Source organism: Ovis canadensis, chromosome 14 (assembly GCF_042477335.2).
Source record: "Ovis canadensis isolate MfBH-ARS-UI-01 breed Bighorn chromosome 14, ARS-UI_OviCan_v2, whole genome shotgun sequence".
Classification (NCBI taxonomy): domain Eukaryota; kingdom Metazoa; phylum Chordata; class Mammalia; order Artiodactyla; family Bovidae; genus Ovis; species Ovis canadensis.
In genome coordinates, this window is record NC_091258.1 from 57,164,682 (window position 1) to 57,183,743 (window position 19,062).

At 53.6% G+C, this 19,062-nt stretch overlaps 1 protein-coding gene across 1 annotated transcript in view; it reads left to right on the top strand.

The window, feature by feature from the left end:
• Positions 1-3,203: 3,203 nt before the first annotated feature.
• CHST8 (carbohydrate sulfotransferase 8) overlaps positions 3,204-19,062 on the top strand; it is a 141,566-nt gene continuing 125,707 nt past the window's right edge. Inside the window, exon 1 of the mRNA XM_069552322.1 lies at positions 3,204-3,519. The gene's annotated coding sequence lies outside the window, so the exon portion shown is untranslated. The remainder of the gene's footprint in view (positions 3,520-19,062) is intronic.

Consider the following 19,062-nt stretch of genomic DNA (forward strand, 5'->3'; position numbering starts at 1 on the left):
TCTCATCTTTCTCAGTCTTTTCCAATGACTTGGCTCTTTGCAGCAGGTGGCCAAAAGTATCAGAGCTTCAGGGAAGGGCTAGGAGATGCACTCAAGGCCATCCAGCCAGCCACTGGAGAGCTGAGACGGGCCCCCAGTCCATCCCATCATTCTCGTCTTTCTCCCACAGGATAATGGAGGCGGGTACTCCCAGACCTGCCATTCCAGATGGCTTCCATCTGCCTCCCGAGAACGGTGCCCTGGTGCTTCTCATTGCAACAGAATGGAGGGTTTAGGATTAAGGATTCAGTCCCACCAGTGGGCTTACATGCCCTGCATCAAACACAAAGTGCATCCCCCACTGTGCTGCCTTCAGCTCCCTGCCCCAAGGCTTCAAGGATCTCTGTTGCTCCTGGGACTGGCCTGGGGCCCAGCAGGGGAAAGGTGGTTTGCCCGCTGCCCTCAGCCAAACCTGCACAGGCCCCCTCAGCACCCACACCTTTGATGGCAACAGACGAGCTCGCAAGCCTCTGTTTGCTCTCCTGGGGCCTGGGATGTGGACTCAGGAGGCCATCTAGTGCATATGTCCTCTTCCCTTAGTTGGGATGCAAAGGGACCAGTCTGCCACTGATCTTTCAGCAGAGACACACACATCAAGAACCGTAAGCGCTCACAGGGCTCCATGCCGGCTTTGCAGCATCTCTCCACCTTCCTTGCCGCAGAGGCCGAGACTGACTTTCAAAAAAGGGCATGCAGCCCTGGGCAAATCCCGAGGAGGATAACTCAGTGTACATGGGTGCCAGGGATGGCAGACACCCTTTGGGGATTTTCCTGAGGGCCTCTGGAGACCAGAAGGAAGTCTGAGTGCAAAACTGAACGAGTAGCGTATATCAAAGGAATACGGCATTGTTGATTCTTAGCGGGTCTGCCTGAATATTAGATGCAAATGAGTGCTAATAAGTACAGTGGGAAAAGCTAATGGAAAAACCGTCCTTCCCAGTCGGATCACTGTGCACAGATGCACAGGGCAGCTGAGACAGCCTGACCAGCCACACTCACGGCTGGCCTGGCCCGGGGAAAACCTGTGTAGACATGTCCTGTGGAGGTAGAGCTTGTGTAGACTCATCCAGGAGAAACACTTGTGGTCCAGAGCCTCTTCCTGGCTGCAGGGCTGGGGTCAGGGGACAGAAACTCCTCTCCGTATCCTTTTCCCACTGCCCAGTATGTGTATGTGTGTGTTTGTCTGAGTGAGTGTGCATGGTACTGAAGAGGTTCCCTTGACCACCAGGCTTCTTCAGCAACCAGCCCAGCTGCACAGCCAGGACCCCAGGTGGTGAGAGGGGACTGGAGGTGTAGGGAGGAAGGGTACAGGGGCTGGGATGGGGCAGTGCACTATGGGCTCCTCCTCGGGCAAGTAGCTTTCTGCTCACTTCACCAATAACCACAGCCCTCCTCCCTGCCATCTTTCCTCCTGATCTGTTCCGACAGCTTTTGCTCATGGGATGGATAAAGACACAACTGTCCTGCTCTCCTTGGACTGCAAGGCGATCAAACCAGTCAATCCTAAAGGAAATCAGTCCTAAATATTCAATGGAAGGACTGATGCTGAAGCTGAAGCTCCAATACTTTGGCCATCTGATGCGAAGAATTGACTCATTGGAAAAGACCCTGATGGACTTGAGTTTGAGCAAGCTCCAGGAGTTGGTGATGGACAGGCAGGCCTGGTGTGCTGTAGTCCATGGGGTTGCAAAGAGTCAGACACCACTGAGCAACTGAACTGAACGGCCCTGCTCTCCCTGACATTTAAATGCTTGTCCCTTATATTCAGCCCCTCCAATCTGCACCTGACTGAGGTGAAGCACCTAGATTTCAGCTGTATACATCCGCCCCCTCTCACCATCTCCCATACACGTAGAAATAACATGTGGCCAGTGGAGCTGTGGCTGGGGCTAGGGTCCTGGGTCTGATAGTCTCTGAGCTCAAAGTCTTGGAGAGGAAATCCTAGCATCCAACCTATTCTATTTGGAACCAGCAGCCCCAGTGCCAGCTCTGCCACCCTCCAGGTGTGTGGATTCCAGCAACTTGGTGGCTTGTGACTTGTATGCTTGGGGCCAAACTTGTACCTCAGTTTCCTCCTCTATACAACAGGAATAATAATGCCTGGTTTGTTGTTGCAGGAACTAAGGGAGATCAAGGTAGCCTATCAGCAGATAACATGAGAGGAGGGTGAACATCCTTCACTTTATTTTCCTAAAGGTTTCCGAAAATACTGAGCATCCCTTCAAGATGAAGATGTGACTGATTTATAGTCTCATACAGTGTCTGTGAAAGCCAGCCTGCTTTCCTTCCCGGCACCTGCTTGCCCCCTGCAGGTGGGGGCTGCCGCTTCTCCTAAAGAACAAGGACAAGAATCAGAGCCCCCCACCTACTCCCTTTGCCTCCCTGCTCTGTCCTGGGGTTGTGTGGCTATGGATATGTCACGTGTCCGCTCTGTTATTGTAGGGTGTGTAGGTAGAGGCGATGGTGGACCCAGGCTGACCCCTACGCCCTGACACAACAGGGACTTCAAGCAGACAGCCTTCAAGGGAAAGCCTGGGGCACTTTCAGCTGAATCCAGAGCCCCCGGAATTGGGGGATCCATGCGGACACAGGGTTCGAGGCTGCCCAAGACCTCGACTGAAACCCACCGAGGTTGTGGCCCAGGAACCTCTCACAGTCTTCTTCGGATCTCTCCTCTGCGTTCCGCCCGCCCCGCGCCCCCGCAACGTCGGGTCCTAGGTGCGCCCTCCTGCCCAGCTGCGGTCACGGCCCGCTCTGGTGACGCCTGGTCCTCTTCCCGGGTCCGCGCCGGCGTGCGACCCAGCGAGGCAGTGGCAGCGCTCCGGCCGCGGCCTGGAGCCAAGTGGCAGCCGGGAGTCCGGCTCAGGGGGAACCTGGGAGACCGGCGCCGCCCGGGGCATCCCCACCCCCACCCCCGGGGCCGCCGGACCGCGCCCAGCGGCGTTTCCCTCCCGCCTTAGCCGCGCGTGGGGCCGCGCGAGTCGGAGAGCGCGCGTGGGCGCGGCGCCCGTGAGCTCCCGGGAGGGAAGAGTCGATCGAGGTGTGATCCCCTCCCGACCCGGCCACCGCCGCGGCCGCCCCCACCGCGGGGCGGGGCCCAGGCCGGGGGCGGGGCGCCGGGCGGGCGCGGCGCTATTTCCAGCCTCGCCGGAGGCTCCGCTCGCACTTCGCTGGGAGCCTTCCTGGCGCGAGAGCCGGATCCAGCGGGGCTGTGAGGAGAGGAGACGGCGGCGGCGGGAGACGGGAGGGGGGCGGACCGGAGCCGGGGACAGAGGAGGAACACGCCGCCGCGCCCTCTCCCTCTTCTGCCTCTCGCCTCGCCGACCTCACGGGGCTCCGCTCGGAGCAGGAGGAGACGCCGGGCCCTCGCCGGGGCGGAGGGCGCCCTGCAGCCCAGGCGCCCCGAAACGGAGGATTCGCAGTGGAGGACCGCGCCGGGGCTGGAGCCTCCCGCGGCCCCGAAATCGCCGGCTGCGCCAGGTAAGTGCGCTGCGCCCCCGCCCCACCCCGTCCCCGCCCTGTGCCGGCTCCCGCCGGGAGCGGCGCCCCGAAGGGTCCCCTGGGGCTGCACTGCGCCCCAGCCCCGAGAAGCCCCGAGAAACGACGCGGTAAGAGTTCCAAGCCGCGGGCGGGGATAGAGCGCGCGGGGTTCCAGTCTGGCCGCACTTTGGGGACTGGCTCCAGTAGCGGGAACTTTAATTAGACTTTTGCTCCTTGGATTTTGCTCGTCGCCGCGCGTCTGTGAACTGTCACCCCGCGGGCTCAATCGGTCCCTGCGGATCCTCCGCTCCTCTTCTTCGCCCTGGATGCTGGGCGCGGGGAGGCAGCGTCGCCCTGGAGAGAGCAGTGCGGGAGCCCGGGGGCGCCCCGAGCTTTCCCGCGCGCTGGGGACGGGGACTCGGAGACAGGTTGTGACAGGGAGGCCCGAGGGAGGAGTTAGAGGCTACCTTCTTGGCTTCCTACGCTACGGCGGAAGGTGCGCCCGCGTTCCATTTGCGCTCATCCTCACCCCACGACTCTCCGACGCACCAGCCTGTTTTGTACTCAAGGAGAGTGTGTGTGCGTCAGTGATCCTGTGAAGGTGTGTGCGTGCGCGTGTCCAGGAGTGCAGTAGTGCAGGAGCCCGGGGGTGGGCGGTGAAAGGATCCGCTTTGCCGCGGGACCCAGCCGCGCTCCGGCGGCGGCTGCAGCTCTAGCTGCTGGCTTCTAGTTCTGCGACCAGCTCTGGCCTCGCTCGAGGCTGTCCCCGCCCGGCCAAGGCGCGTTCGCGGGATTTAGTCGTGCCAGTGGTGGCGCTTGTGTCGGAGGTGACCTCTTTCTCTTCCCCTAACTTTGGCGGTACATTTAGGGCTCCAGGCCCTGCGACCCCGACCTGGAGCTGGCGGCAACCACGCAGCGCCCTGGGCTGTGGGCACCCGTTGCCCGGCTCTCTGTCCTAGCCGAAAAGTAGGGGCCAACCCCGGGATTCCCTGTCCCTTAGCGGCCTTCGATATTGTGGTGGACCCTGGTCCTTGGGCCGCCTCCCAGCCGGAGCCTGGGCCGTGATTGGCTCTGCTAAGTGAAGCGGACTGGGCCCCCTGTTTATGTTTGGCCGCAATCTGGCCTGGCAGCAGAGCCTGAAGGAGAGGCCAGTGAGTGAAGGGACAAGTGTTGGGGAGGAGCGGTGGTTGCAGAGGGGTTAGGGGCAGACAAGCCCCTTTCCTATCCCTGGCCTGCTTACAAGCTGCACTGCCAAGATCCCTTCCTTCCGCTGATCTCTCATATCTGAGTTCACCTTGACCCCTGCCCATGGGGTGGAGAACTTTCCCTAAGTCCAGCGCTAGAACAGTGCAGCCTCCAGGCAAGAGTGGCAGAGCCCTCTTTAAAATTTCCCAGCTGCCATAGCCTCTCCTAGCCACCCTTTGCTCCTGTCCCAAAGGCGAGTCAGACAGGCCACCAGGAAGGGTGACATTTTGGTCCCTGGAGGAGGCCCTGTTTTAATCCAGACAACCCACCGCATGCGTCAGGATGTGTTGTGGGGAGCCCTTGGCCGGTGTGAAGCACATTCCAAAGACTTGGTCAGACTCGCCTCTGTGAAGTGACCCAAAAGAGGGGTAACATTCAGACTCTGAAGAGAATTGAGCCTCATAGGATGATCAATAACGCCAATAGCAGTTGAATAGAAAAAAAAAAAACCCCGCAAAGTCTGACCCCATCCATTGTCTGGCCCCTTCACCCTGGGACAGAGGGAAGGCACAGCATATTTATTTATTTACCTGGAATCAGACTCCGTGAGAGTGAATTATGTTGCCCTAGTATTGATTTTTAAAAGACCCCAAATTAAAAAGTCTAGGCTTTCTTAAAGCAAGGTCAAGGATTAATTATTTATAGAGAGACATCAATCAGTCAGTGGGGGGAGGGGCTCACTTCCAAATTGCCTGAGCAGGCAAAAGGGAGCATCTTCTGATTTTCCCTGCTTTGGCTAGGAAAGAAACAGCCTTGTCTGACCTCTTGGGCTTCGCAGAGTTGTCCTGAACGGTGACCGTAGGAGTATGTTCTGTAACTCAGCCTGCAGTTGGAGATGCCTTTTTAATCTTGTAGCCAGAATATCACTTGGGAAATTTCATGCATATTTGCTGTGTTTCCATAATGAACATTTACTGATTACAGAGTATCAAGGGAATTTCATTTTTTAAACATTTATTCAAATCTCTGTTTATGAAAGCTAATAAGTCTGAGAAAGTTCAGTAACTACTTTTTTTTTTTTTTTTTTGCCATATGGTTGTTGGGAAAATATGCCTGGTGGGCTCATCTCAGAATTCACCTTCTAAAGGAGGAACATCAGGTTCTCCTGATTGGAAATGCCGTGCAGGCTGCTTCTCTGTTCATCACTCCGGTTGATGGCGGTGGTGGCCGGACAGGCTATTTGTGGTTGTGCCGATTGAAGAGACGGGAGTTTTATTCATCGCTAGCTGATGCATCTGGTTGAAGGCACATGCAGTAGGCAGTGGGATATTTGGGGGGATGATGGGGGAAGGTGTGGTGCCCAGTCTCTTACCTGCTGCCTGGCCTAGAGTCTCAGACACTTGTCTTAGCCGTACCTGCCACACCTCCCTGGTTTACCCACATGTGGCAACCATGTGGGAGAAACATGGAACTTGGAGGGAGCATATGGGCAAGAAAGTGGACAAAGGATTATGGTAGCTCTTTCATGAACAACTATGGCAATTAGAGTCAGTAAACACTGTGAAACAAGTACCCAGCCTTTCAGCTAATCAGAAGGTAATGAGTTATAAACAGGAAATTTATGTAGTGCTGGCCCAAGGAGATCAATGTGACTGTGACACGGGACAACGAGACATAAAAAAGCGATCAAGAATGATTGTCTGGATGTGTAAGTGGCCACAGTATCTGGGAGCCTGGGGATGTTTGCTGGGGGCAGGCAAGAGCATGCTAACGGCGTGGTGACAGTAAGCTCCCCAGCACTGTCTTTGGAGCCACTGCCAAAGCTCGTCTGATGCCAGAGCAGCTGTGTTCCCTCCCTCCTGGGAAAAGGCTGCCCAAAGGCAGAGGAAACCCTTGAGCTCAGGCAGCCGGAGGACAGAGCCGCATTAGCTCAGGTAGCAGAGGACATAGGAGACGCCGTCTCATTTCCTTCTGGCTGGAGGATGTGTGACCCTGCGGTCGGTAAATCACGGCGACAGAAGATGAGACTTACAAATTGGCCGTGGGAAAAAGTTGTGACTTTTACCCTGTACAAAACTACCTGTCATTTGTGATCTGGTGCTCCAGGCTGCACCTGCTGGCCACAGATGTGTCCTCAGCCACTGGCAGGCTGGAGTGGCCTGCGTGCATCCAGGTGGGTTGACAGCGAGAAGCAAAATTCCATCGTGAAAGCAACCTTTGGGGAAGTCAGAGAGTGTCTGCAGGCAGGGGGCCTGGGTCCCAGCATTTCCACTCCCCACCTTGAAGGTCATGCACTCCTGGGAAATCGGTACTTCTTGCTACTGGTGACTGACAGCAAGACACCCTGTCCCTGCCAACCCAAGGCTAGAGCTGGGCCTGGTCAGCAACATTTATTTGACCTAAATTAAAACTGTTAATGTTGAAACCTAAAGCTAAAGAATGCTGTGTCCCATACTCCCAGCGTCAGACTCCTTGTTGCCCTCTATTCAGTGACCAAACACAAGCGTGTATTTGGTGTCTGTTGTTGGATCAGGCTCTGGGAAAGACCAAACTAAGAGCGCTCCCTCCTCTTGCAGGTTTTGTCATCTGTTGGAACAGAAACCCCATCACCATCCACTCATCACGCACCGATTTATGCTGTGCCAGATGGTCCCATTACTAAACAGGTCACCAATGCATGTATGATTCTAGGCCCTGATGAACATGTAGAGGAAATATCCGTGTGGTTGCAAGACAGAGGTTTACGATAGAGTAATCTGACCTAGACCGAGGGCCCTGGAGGACTTCCTGAGGAGGTGACTCTCCACTGAGATCTGAAAGAAGAGCTGTAACTAAGCATGGAGGGCGCTTTCCAGTGCAGAATGTGAATGAGTGAGAGAGATGGAGCTGACCAGGAGCTGTGGGAAGGCCCATGTGGCCAGCAGGGTGAAAGGGGGAGATGGGGTTGGAGACTCAGACAGAGTCCGGACTGTACACAGCCTCAAAGGCCAGGGAGGGGCCTGCTGCAGAGCAGGGAGCCCAGCGAGGAGGGGCTGCAGTAATCTTGGAAGGAGGCAGCTGTGGTCCTCCAGCAGGGCGGTGGACCTGAATCTCCTGGGGCCTGGTTCAGTGCAGAGCAGAGAAGACGAGGGGACGTGAGATGGTCAGGACCACGACTGGAAGATGTCAGCACCCTGAGGCAGGGCCCCTCGGACCAAACTGTTCCAAGTGCTCCTCCACTCTCGCTGGGTTCGACCCCCCAGGGCCGGCAGGTCAGGCTGCCACTTGTGCGGCCCTGCCTCTGTGCCCCTGCCCACCTGTCTCACGTCCTCAGCCAACCCCTGAGCCCTTGGGCCTGCTGCTGCCTCCCCCAGGGGTTCACCTTTTAGTCCTGGCTCACGGTGGGCGCACAGCAGGTGGCAGCGCAGGGTCAGTGTTTTCATGAGGACGGTTGATCGGACACCTGCCGTCATGCCCCCCTGCTGGCCAGAGGTTGCATCCTTGGTAGGTCCTTAAGCTGCCCCGCTCTTGAGTCTGACCGGCAGCTGGTGGGCACCTGCCCAGAAAGAGCTCCTCTCCTGGGCCCTGCCTCAGTTCTCTCTCCTTTCCTTGCCTGCCCCCACCCTCTGCGAGGGGCTCTGCCCATGGCCTCAAGCTCCTAACCCCACTCCGATGTCAGTGAGCTCCCCGTGGCTGGCTGAGCTCAGCTCAGGCCCCGGCTTCCCTGCAGCCCTTGGCTGGGTACCCCCAGGGCTCTGTCTTCCAGAACGCGGGTGGGGGGAGCAGATCTGTGAGTCACCCTGCTTCCCGTTGTTCCCACGCTGCTGGCTTCAGGCCCTGAGCCGAGCGGCTGTGCCGAGCTGCTGGCAGCAGCCCGGGTCACTGTCACCTTGTTCTGCCTGGCCCTGAGCCAGCTCCTCCCTGGCAGGGCCAGACTTCGGGATGGGAGGAGTGAGAGCCCAGGAGAGGATGCTAGGAGGCACAGGTCTACTGCACGGGCCCCAGGCCTCTCTGGGGCTGATTCCTCCAGCCCTTGGGCTCTTTGCCTGGAGTGCAGCCTCCTCAGATTCTGGCTGCTGCCCTGCCCCTGCCTTGCCACCGCGGACCACAGGTCGAGCCCTTGTGCTCGTCAGTCTCAAGAGTGGAAAGGTGACCCAGGAGAGCGCCCCGCCAGCAGACCCTAGCCTGGGCTCACGTTGACTCATACTTGGCAGACTGGTTGTCCCCACTTCCGAGGCTGCCTCTCCTTGGGGGGCTGACTCATCTTCCTGGACAAGTCCCATCTGTCCCAGCCTGTGGGCACCGGGACCCTCCTCCAGCCCTGAGATGTGGGGGCTCTGCTTCTCCTGCTCCGCAGGGAGCATCCAGACCCCCAGCAAACACTGATGATGGTCCTGCCATGCTCTGCACCTCCTCTCAGGTCTGGAGGAAGCCGAGCGAATGCAGTAGGGCTTGATGTAAATCCTGGTCTCCCTGGGGTCTTGGCTGAGACGAGCTGGGCATGGAGAAGGTAGTCCGTGATGGCGGGCAGAGTGAGCTTAACCCTGCAGTCTGTCCACACTGGTGGAGCCCTTGTGTGATGCAGATACTGTGTCTATACCAGCTGAGCTGGTGCATGCTGCAGGCAGTCTGTCTACACTGGTTGAGTCAAGGGTGTGAGCCCTGGAATCTTCCATTTAGTCCGTGCCTGCCCCACTTTCAGTGGAGTCTTTGTACAGACTCTAAAACTCTCTCTGGCTTTGGGGGCTTCCCTGTGGCCGAGCTTAGTTCAACCCAGCTTCCCCTCCGACAAGGCCCTGACCGTCAGGCTGTGTCTCCCAGAGCTGGGGTGGTTAAGCCCAAGGTACAACGCAGTCTGTCTATACTGGTTGAACCCAGTTCATGATGTAAGCCATTTGTCTACGCAGGTGGAAACAGTGGGTGACGCAGCCAGCCTTTTGGGGACTCCTCTGCCTTATTCACCAGGAATATTCTTTTTTTATCCTTTCCCTTATGTACATGTATTCATGCTGAATCACTTCAGTCATGTCTGACTCTTTGTGACCCAAAGGACTGTAGCCTGTCAGGCTCTTCTGCCGATGGGATTCCCCAGGCAAGAATACTGGAGTGGGTTGCCATGCCCTCCTCCAGGAGATCTTCTTGACCCAGGGGTCGAACCTGCGTCCCTTATGTCTCCTGTATTGGCAGGCAAGTTCTTGACCACTAGCCCCACCTGGGAAGCCCTCCCTTGTACACATCTAGGTCCAATTTGAGCCTTCCTCCCTAGGAGCTTTTCTCAGTGGTTCCCTCAGTCTCCCACGTCTTGCTTGGATCTCTTTGGTGGAGGCTGGCACAGGACTGGGGATGGTGTGTGCATGGGGCATGGTGACCCACTACCATATGGTGCCCTCAGCCGGATGCCCCCTCCTGTCGGTGTGCTTGGGGACTGAGCCTGCCGCTGCCACCGTACAGGGGCCACCTGCTGTCAATGGGCACAGCCACTTCAACATCTCGCACAGCAGTCACTCCCGAGTCATTTAGGCCTGGAGATGCTGAGAAAGATTGAAGGCTGGAGGAGAAAGGGGTGACAGAGGATGAGATAGTTGGATGGCATCATCGACTCAATGGACGTGAGTTTAAGCAAACCCCGGGAGATGGTGAAGGACAGGGAAGCCTGGCGTGCTGAGTTCACCGGTCACAAAGAGTCGGATATGTCTGAACAGCTGAACAGCAGCGCTGCCTCAGTGCGCGTGGTGAACCGCATTGCTTCAGGCTGGGTCCATCTTGCTGTCTCCTGCTTAGATTCCGGGCCTCCGTCTCCGCTGATGTCATTTCACCTCCTGAGGGTTGGCACATCTGCAGATTTAATTTCATGACCATTCATCCCTGGGAAAACACAATCTATGCCTATTATTTAATGCTTCTCAATTCCCTCTGCCATGAATTAAAGTGTCAATGGACAGCCATGGCAACCAGCTCCACCCCCTCGCTCCACCCTGCTGCCGCCTTGGGGTTGTGACTGAAGCCAGCTCCCGGAGTCAGACTGCCTGGGTTCAAGGCCCAGCTTCACCACGTGGTCAGTCTGTGGACTAGGGACCCAGTTTCCTCACCTGTAGAACGGAGATGACAACAGAATACACCTCATGGAGCTGTTGTGCCTAACAGATAGCCCGCCCACAGTAGATGGCAACCGCTGTCATTTCATCGTCTTGATAAACTCCTATGTTTGGTCTTTTAGCCAAGGTTCAGTCCTTCTCCATCTCAGGAGCAAGGGAACCTGGCAATCAAGGGCCTTGTCTAGTGATGTGACGAAGGCTTAGGGGCGCATGTGGCCCTACTGACTGGTGTCCCCTTTCTCAGCAGTCTCCTATGGATGCCTCTTCCTTGTCCTGTATTCAGTACACTTGAAATCTTTTAAAAAAAAATTTTATTAAAGTTTAGTAGATTTCCAATGTTGTGTCTCTTCTATACAGCAGTGATTCAGTTATACATGTAAATATTAATATATATTCTGTTCCATGTTCTTTTCCAGTATGTTTTATCCCAGCATATTGAATATAGTTTCCTGTGCTGTACAGCAGTATCTTGTTGTTTATCTCTCTTACACATAATAGTGTGCATCTGTTAATCCCACACTCCCAGTCTTTCCCTCCCCCAAACCCCTCTTGGCAGCCCTTAGTCTGTTCTCTATATCTTGGAGTCTGTTTCTGTTCCATAGATAAGTTCATTTGCATCGTATTTTAGAGTCCACGTGTCAGTGATATCATATGGTATTTGTCTTTCTTTTTGTGGTTTACTTTGCTTAGTACGATAATCTGCAGGTCCATCCATGTTGCTGCAAATGGCATTATTTCCTTCTTTTTCATGGCTGAGTAATATTCCATTGTATTGTGTACCACATCTTCTTATCCCGTCATCTGTTGATGGGTGTTAGGTTGTTCTGTCTTGGCTATTGTGAATAGTTTTGCTGTGAACGTGGGGGTGCGTGTATCTTTTTGAATTAGACTTTCCTCCGGATATACGCCCAGGAGTGGGACTGCTGGATCGAATGGCAACTCTATTTTTAGTTTTTTGACGAACTTCCATACTGTTTTCCATAGTGGCGGCACCAATTTACATTCCCACCAGCAGTGTAGGTGGGATCCCTTTTGAAAACCTTTTATTCTAAATACAGGATGCGCTCTGAAGTGCGCACAGATTGTGGTATATGATGCAGTGAATATCTGCAAACAAAACAGGCCTGTGTGCCCTGCACCGGAGTGGGGATCAGAATATGGCAGCATCCCTGTGAGCCCTTCCAGGCGCTTCCCCTCCAGCACGGGTGACTACTCTTCTTATTCATAATGGCGTGGATTGGTTTTCTTTCTTTTTAAAGTTGACAGAAGTGGAGTTGTAAGTCTGTATACCTTTGTGTCTGGCTTTCCATTATGTTTGTGAGAGTTCCCCACGTTGCTGTAGATAGTTGTAGCTTGTTCTTTCCTTTTTTCCTTTTCTTTTTGGCTGCTCTGGGTCTTTGTCCTGGAGCACGGGCTCTTCTTTGCAGTGCGTGCACTCTCTCCTTGTGGCACGTGGGCCTAGTTGCCCTGTGGCATGTTGGATCTTAGTTCCCTGGCCAGGGATCAAACCTGTGTCCCTGCTTTGGAAGGTGGAGTCCTAACCACTGGACCACCAGGAAAGTCCCGGTTTGTTCATTCTTGTTACTGTATAGGATCCCATGGTGTGAAGACATCCCCGTTTCTTTTTTGGTTCTCCTGTTGATTGATATTGGGGTTGTTCAGAGTTTGGGGCTTATGGACAGTGCTGCTGTGGACCTTCCTGTGTGTATCTCTTGGGCGTGGGTACACATTTTAATAAACATGTACCTGGAAGAGAATTGCTGAGTCTCAGAATATGCCCATGTTCGTTCCGTAGGTGATGGCAAACAGTTTTCCACAGTGGTTGTACTAATCCCCCTGACACATACCAGGCATGTGTGAGAGTAGCAGCTGCTCCACCTCCTTCCCCACACTTTGTGTTGTCAGTTTCTTTCACTTTAGCTCTTCTATGAGTATGTAGAGGTATCACACTGTGGTTTCCATTTTATTCCCCAGACGACTAGTACAACTCTCTTTTTTTTTTTTTTTTTGGCCAGGAATGCATTCAAGTTGAAAACATTCTTGAACAAATTTGAAAATTCATTTCCATCTCTAAAACATGAAGTACCTTAAGTATCTAGGGTGCTGGTGATTCTCTCTGCCAAGCAGGTGTAAATCCGCCACATTGTTAGGCACCAGGTAGCCAGGTGTTTCTCTGGATGAAGCTGGGGACCCGGGCACCTGTCCCAGAATCACTGGATGAGCTCCCATGGTCCATTGCACTCTCCGGGGCTTGTCTTTCTTTGCCTTCACAAGTCCCAGGAGCATTGAGGCCACCCCATGTGCTGTCTGCGCAGCCGTGTCTCAGTGCCTAGGACAGTCCCTGTGCAGAGTGGGGCCATGAGCACCCACTGAATGAAGGGCCGGGCAACAGAGCATGGCCCGTTGGCTTCTGTCCTCTCCCACCCCAGATGACTTCCAACAACAGGGCTTGTTGGAAGCCTGGGCTGCTATGGGGAGGGCTCTGGAAGTTGAGTTCTCCAACCCAGGAGGGTGTTCCATCCTGGTGCTCCATTCCTCTAACTCTGGGATACCAACCTGTATTGGTCTGTGGCCTGTTAGGAACCAGGCCTCCCAGCAGGAGGTGAGCGGCGGGCAAGGGAAGCTTCATCTGCTGCTCGCTGTCTCTCCCCATCGCCCACATTACTGGCCCCTCATCACCCGGTCCATGGAAAAATTGTCTTCCAGGAAACTGACCCCTGGTGCCAGAAAAGTTGGGGACCACTGCTCTGAAAGACCCCCTCCAGCGGCCGTGCTCACCCCCAGGGCTGCAGGCACTGGCCATTTAGAAGCACCTCTGGGCCCTCGTCCCTGATGGGTTTATCTGTCATTGGGTCCCTCTGTAGAAAGCAAGACTCCTTCCCCCTCCAAGCTGCCTCCTCAGCTTTTCAACACCAGCTTCTCACAGATGACATGCAAAGGGCACAGAGGAGATGCCCTCCCGTGAAGTGAAGGTGAAAGCGCCGTGTCTGTTATCACCTCATCCACTCCTGCCGTATCACATTTCGATGGGGACCATGATAAAGCCTCCTTTCTTTGGGGGTGGCTCGGTCCTTTTCTCCTCAAGTGTGACATCATTTTATTTGGAGAGCAGCAAGGCCAGTGGGGGATGAGAGCTCTGAGTCAGACCCAGGTTCAAATCCAGATTCTGTTCTTATTTGGTTCAGGGTCCCAGCCATTGTCTCCAGAGATTCACACACGACTCTGATGCAACCCATGGGGAGGTGACTGGGAGGTCGAGATCTCTGGGGCTGGGGAGTGAGGGCAAGGGACTCTAGCCAGAGCATCTGCCGGAAGGGGCTCTATAGAAGGGGGAACATGGGCTAGCCCTCAGAGATGGGGAGGGGGAGATGACTCCTCAAGGATCACCCACTGTGAGCCCCACCCCCGAGGGTCCAAAACGTGATGTCCTCAGAGAAAGAAGTGTGTTGAGCCCCCAGGAAACTCTAGTCTAGTTGACCCTCATAGAGCAATGATCAGAGCTCACTGGAGAATTATAGAAGGCTTCCCGGAGGAGATGTGGGGCTGCATGTCAAAGGCCAGGGGTGAGAACTTTATCCTGGTGCCAGTAGAAATTTTCTCCAGGATTGTGGGGCAGGGACAGTGTGAGCTAAATACCAATCGCTTTAAAATAGGGCAACAAAGAATCCATGACACATATTGTTTATGTGATGTGGAGGCGGGTATGCAAAGATGGAAGCGCTAAAAGCAGTTTGGGAAAAACAACACCTTTTTTTTGTGAAAAGACAGATTAGAAAGGTTTATGCTCTTCTGTGATAACTAATATGAAAAGTTTATCAAAGTTAAAAAAAAAACAAACCTTTGACGCTTTCTCCAAATTGATTTGAAGACTTGGCAGATTTGAGGAATCGTTCAGTAACGTTTTATGGGTTGATGCTAATTTGATGCAGCAAACCCATGCATTGCGCCAATTTACTGCCAAACCAACATTAAGCATGGACCTTCGTGCAAGGTTTATAGGCGGACAGCTCATAAAGATGCATGCTTGACAAGGATTCTGCTTCTCTTAGGATGTGCTCTATGAAGTGTTTATCAAAACCCAACTAAATCGCCCTCCCCTTTTACTCGTAAACAATCTCTGGGGACTTTAGGCCTGAATCTCATACAATATTTCATGCAGTTTCCCATGCAGCATTTCGTGCAGTATTTCACCACTCCCGGGTCCTGGTACCTGGGGAGCCTTGTGTGTAAAAAGCCACAGGTACTGCTTGGTGATAGAAGAGGAAGCCCTTTGGGTGGAGGGTGCCCTGAGGGGCCACTTTGGAAATGACTTGATACCCAGGTCCTGGGAAGTCTGGTGACACTCTTCCTAAGGGGTTCTCCTGAAACAAATCAAAGGTTGCAATTAAATGAGATCTGTGTTGCTGTTTGTTGTTTTAATCGCTCAGCCGTGTCCAACTCTTTGCGACCCCATGGACTGTAGCCTTCCAGGCTCCTCTGTTCATGGGATTTCCCAGGCGAGAATACTGGAGTGGGCTGCTGTTTCCTTCTCCAGGGGATCTTCCCGACCAAGGGATCAAACCTGCATCTCCTTCATTGGCAGGTGAATTCTTTACCGCTGAGCCACGAAACGAGATCCGTAGCCCTGAGGAAGTAGATTTCACGCTTTCGTTTCTGTTTCCTGGACTGATGTGTGGTGGATCCCCTCTGCCCATCTCTCTTCATCCAAATATGCTGTCACAGCCTCTTCACTAAGGAGATATCACAGTTTGGTGCTTTGTTCTGCATGTCGAAAAGTGTTTAACAATAAAAATTATCAAAACTCTTGTCTTTCATTGCTGAAAACCACAGCGTCTGTTTTCCCAAAAGAAAATTGGACTTCCATTGATATTAGTCTAGTCTGTACCACTCTAATCCCTCGATTCCTCCCATCTAGTGTTAACTACAGGGCTTAAATGGAGAAGGTTGCTGGAGGGGGCAGGTGGGCATAACACTGTCGGCACAGAGCCTCATGGGGCTTCAAAAGAAGAGATTTGATCTCGGGCAAATGTCAAGGCAGTTTTGAAATCTGTGTTATGATATCAGCTCACTGCCAGTGTAGGGCTTCATCTGGATTTCATAAATATTGTATGGGGCTCTCTCCCTGCCACCTTGGCCAGCTGGAGAATACAACTGCCACCCCCCACCCCCACCCCGCCACACACACACACACGCACACACACACACACAAAACCATCACAATTGCAATCTACTGTAGAGTTGTCATGAAAAACCAATTGGTGATATTTCAATCACAATGTTCTTGTAACAAATTCCATTCAGATTCTGTTGGAAAGGGAGTTAAACCTTCGTCCTGCTGCTGGGAGAATCTACGCTAAATGTAGCTTCCTGGGGCCCTGGCAGCCATCCAGGGCTTTGTAAGTTATAGTTCTCCGACCTGGTTCTCCGAGTGACCTTGGAACCTCCAAGCGGCGGATTCCTCAGGTTGACACGTTGCCCTCTCTTGTCATCCTATCTTGAGAGAATGTCCCTAAGCCAAGCGAGCGCTACCAGCACCCAGATCCTTCAGCTTGAGAGAAAGGCTATGAGCAGAGGCTCTCAGGGAGCTTGTGGCAAGTGATTGGAAGACTGCTTGTTGCTGCTGACCTTTCCTCTGCGATTTATGCCAGCCGCGAAACAGTCCAATATTGTGTGTAAAGGCAGCCTGCAGGTGACAGGAGTCTCTCCCCAGCACATAGCAGGTAATCCTGGAAAATAAGAAGAGGGACAGCCTGCAATTACATTCATCAGCTATTTTTGGTTAAGGAATAAACAAAATGGCCCAAAGTGCTGCTGTTATGGATTCTAGCAAAGGAGTGGCGTGTAGGAAAGATTAATGTACAATTAAAATCCATGTACGGGTAAATTACAGGGTGACAGCTATCTAATGCAAACACTGCAGACATGTAATTAAGAGGAGTTACGGGCTCTCGAGGGTAGATTTGCTGACGAAAGTCTTAGGGAGCTAGCTGTCTGTGGATCTGGAGGGGCAGGGAGGCTTGCTGGGATGGGGGGCCATGCAGGTAGTGATGAGGAGCCCCCACCCCCCCACCGCATCTGGGGGCACCCTGGGATGTGATGACCCCAGATCTTTCAGGCGGCACGGCTGCCCCTCCACGGGCCGCTGGTTCCTGTTCCAAGCTTCCAGCCCTTTCTGGAGCCATTCTGCTCTCCCCCTCACCTTTGGCTTTGTGACAGCAAATGCCCATGGATGTCTTTTTCCCACCTCATTTTTAATTTCTCCTGCTTTGTCAGCTTTTTAAGGAATATGTTACATTATGTGGAAATTGGATGCTAACAAGATTTGTATGAATAAATTAGACTCTTAACTTTTTATGTTATTACAAAATTGAAATAGACTCTAATGACAGTCAGAATTAATGTTGTGTTTCAAATAAATGCCGGGATGTGACTGAATTTTCAGTGCACTCTCTTCTTGTGTCTCTAGCTCTCCCTAGAAGGCCTTGCCTGAGAAAGAGGAGTCTCTCTCAGAGCAGCCCCCACTCCCCACCCCCACCCATCCAGAGAGGCTGCCTCTAGCACTCAGGCTGGCAGTGCCCCTCCAGGACGCTTCCCTGACCATCCCCAAGTGATGCTCTGCCAGATGCTACTGTGAGGGCTGCTGGGAATATCTGCAGCTGATGCTCCCAGCAGCATCCCTCCTCACCAAATAATTGCCCTCGCAGGATTTTCCTGGTGGTCCAGTGACTAAGACTTCATGCTCTCAATGCAGGGGGCCTAGGTTCAATCCTTGGTCAAGAGACTAGTTTCTGCATGCCACAACTAATGATCTTAGTGCCACAACTAAGACCTGGCACAGCCAAATAAATATATAGATTTTTTAAAATCACCCAAGGTTGCACCCCACCTGCATCCAATGACTGGCTGTGTCCATCCATCCCCACTCCAGATCCCCCTGTGGGGCTGGTTCAGGCCTGAGTTGTGAGGCATTGACATCTGTTTCTCCATCTGCCCATTTCTGCCCTCATCATTTCCTCACAGGAGCCTCTACCAAGAGCCCTTCCCAATAAACCTCAGCGTTTCCAGGAAGCTAAGCTCTTGGGGATTTTGGTTTTCATAAACCAACTCTCTGCCTGGTGAGTCTGTTCTGCTGGCATCAGAGTCCCCAAGGATCAGGATCCTTCTTTCCACTCTGTGTCCCCTTCTTAAGCCAGAGTGAGGCAGGGACCAGGCCTTGACCTCAGTCCTGGTCTCCCTGGGGAGGGTTTGAGCAGCAGCAGGGTCAAAGGACTCCCCCGGATCTGAGCTGCTTTGGATAGGGGGCAAACTTCAAGAGATTTTCTGCAATAAAACCCCACTGTTCCAAAGGAGCAGATCAGAGCAGGGGCTGAGGGCACTGGGATGTGAGCACTGGTTCCCACAGCCAACGGTAAGAGGAAAGAGGGGCCTGGTAAGGTGGGGAGAGAGCATGACGTAGCCCAGACATGGAGTTTTCCAGCCGGGTGGAAAATTCAGCGCCCACCCCCCCCCACCCCCGTGCAGCCGGGCCTCCTGGAAAGGAGGTGGTGCAGTTTGGGGTGCCTAGGGGCACTTGTCTCTTCGGAAGAGGAGAAGGGAGCTCAGCTTCAGCTGCCATCGCAGTAACTGGTTCAGGGTAGCCAGATATTTGAATATTCAACAATGGGTAGATTTTTACATGAAGTCTTTCCCTTTCAAAAATCTAGAGACTAATTCAGAATTTAAAAATCAAAGTCTTACATGCCCAAACAACATGCCCACGAGCTGCATCTGGCTTCTGGGCTGGAGGAATTTGGAGCCCAGAGCTTCATTGACAAGGTGATCAATTCTCCCCTGGAGGGTAAGGGCCAGAGCTCTGGAAAGGGATGGTCACTACCAAAACTGAAGCCATGCTGAAGAACTGTTGGGCTGCAGGCAGCTGTGACCTGCCCAGATGTGGCTTCTGTCCTGGGATATCCCCATCCATAATCTGCTGGAAAGGGGTCCTCACTGCTGGGGCTGCAGGTATCAGGCTGCTGGCTGGACCCCAAGAGCAGCTGGATCCTTGCAAGTCCAGCCCTGGCCAGTTGGACCACTCAGTGTGGGGTTTGGTGGGTGAATGGGTAGCAGAGGGACCTGGGCAGATCCCTCCACTCCATATCTGAGGGACCTCACCTGAAGCTTTCTGCCTTCACCTTCACAAATCTTAGCAATTCCCTGCAGGAATGCCTGAAGAGCAAAAAAGAAGAAAAGTCTCCATTGCCCAAACTGCCTTCTGTATCTGGGGTTCCCATCTATCGTCACAGAG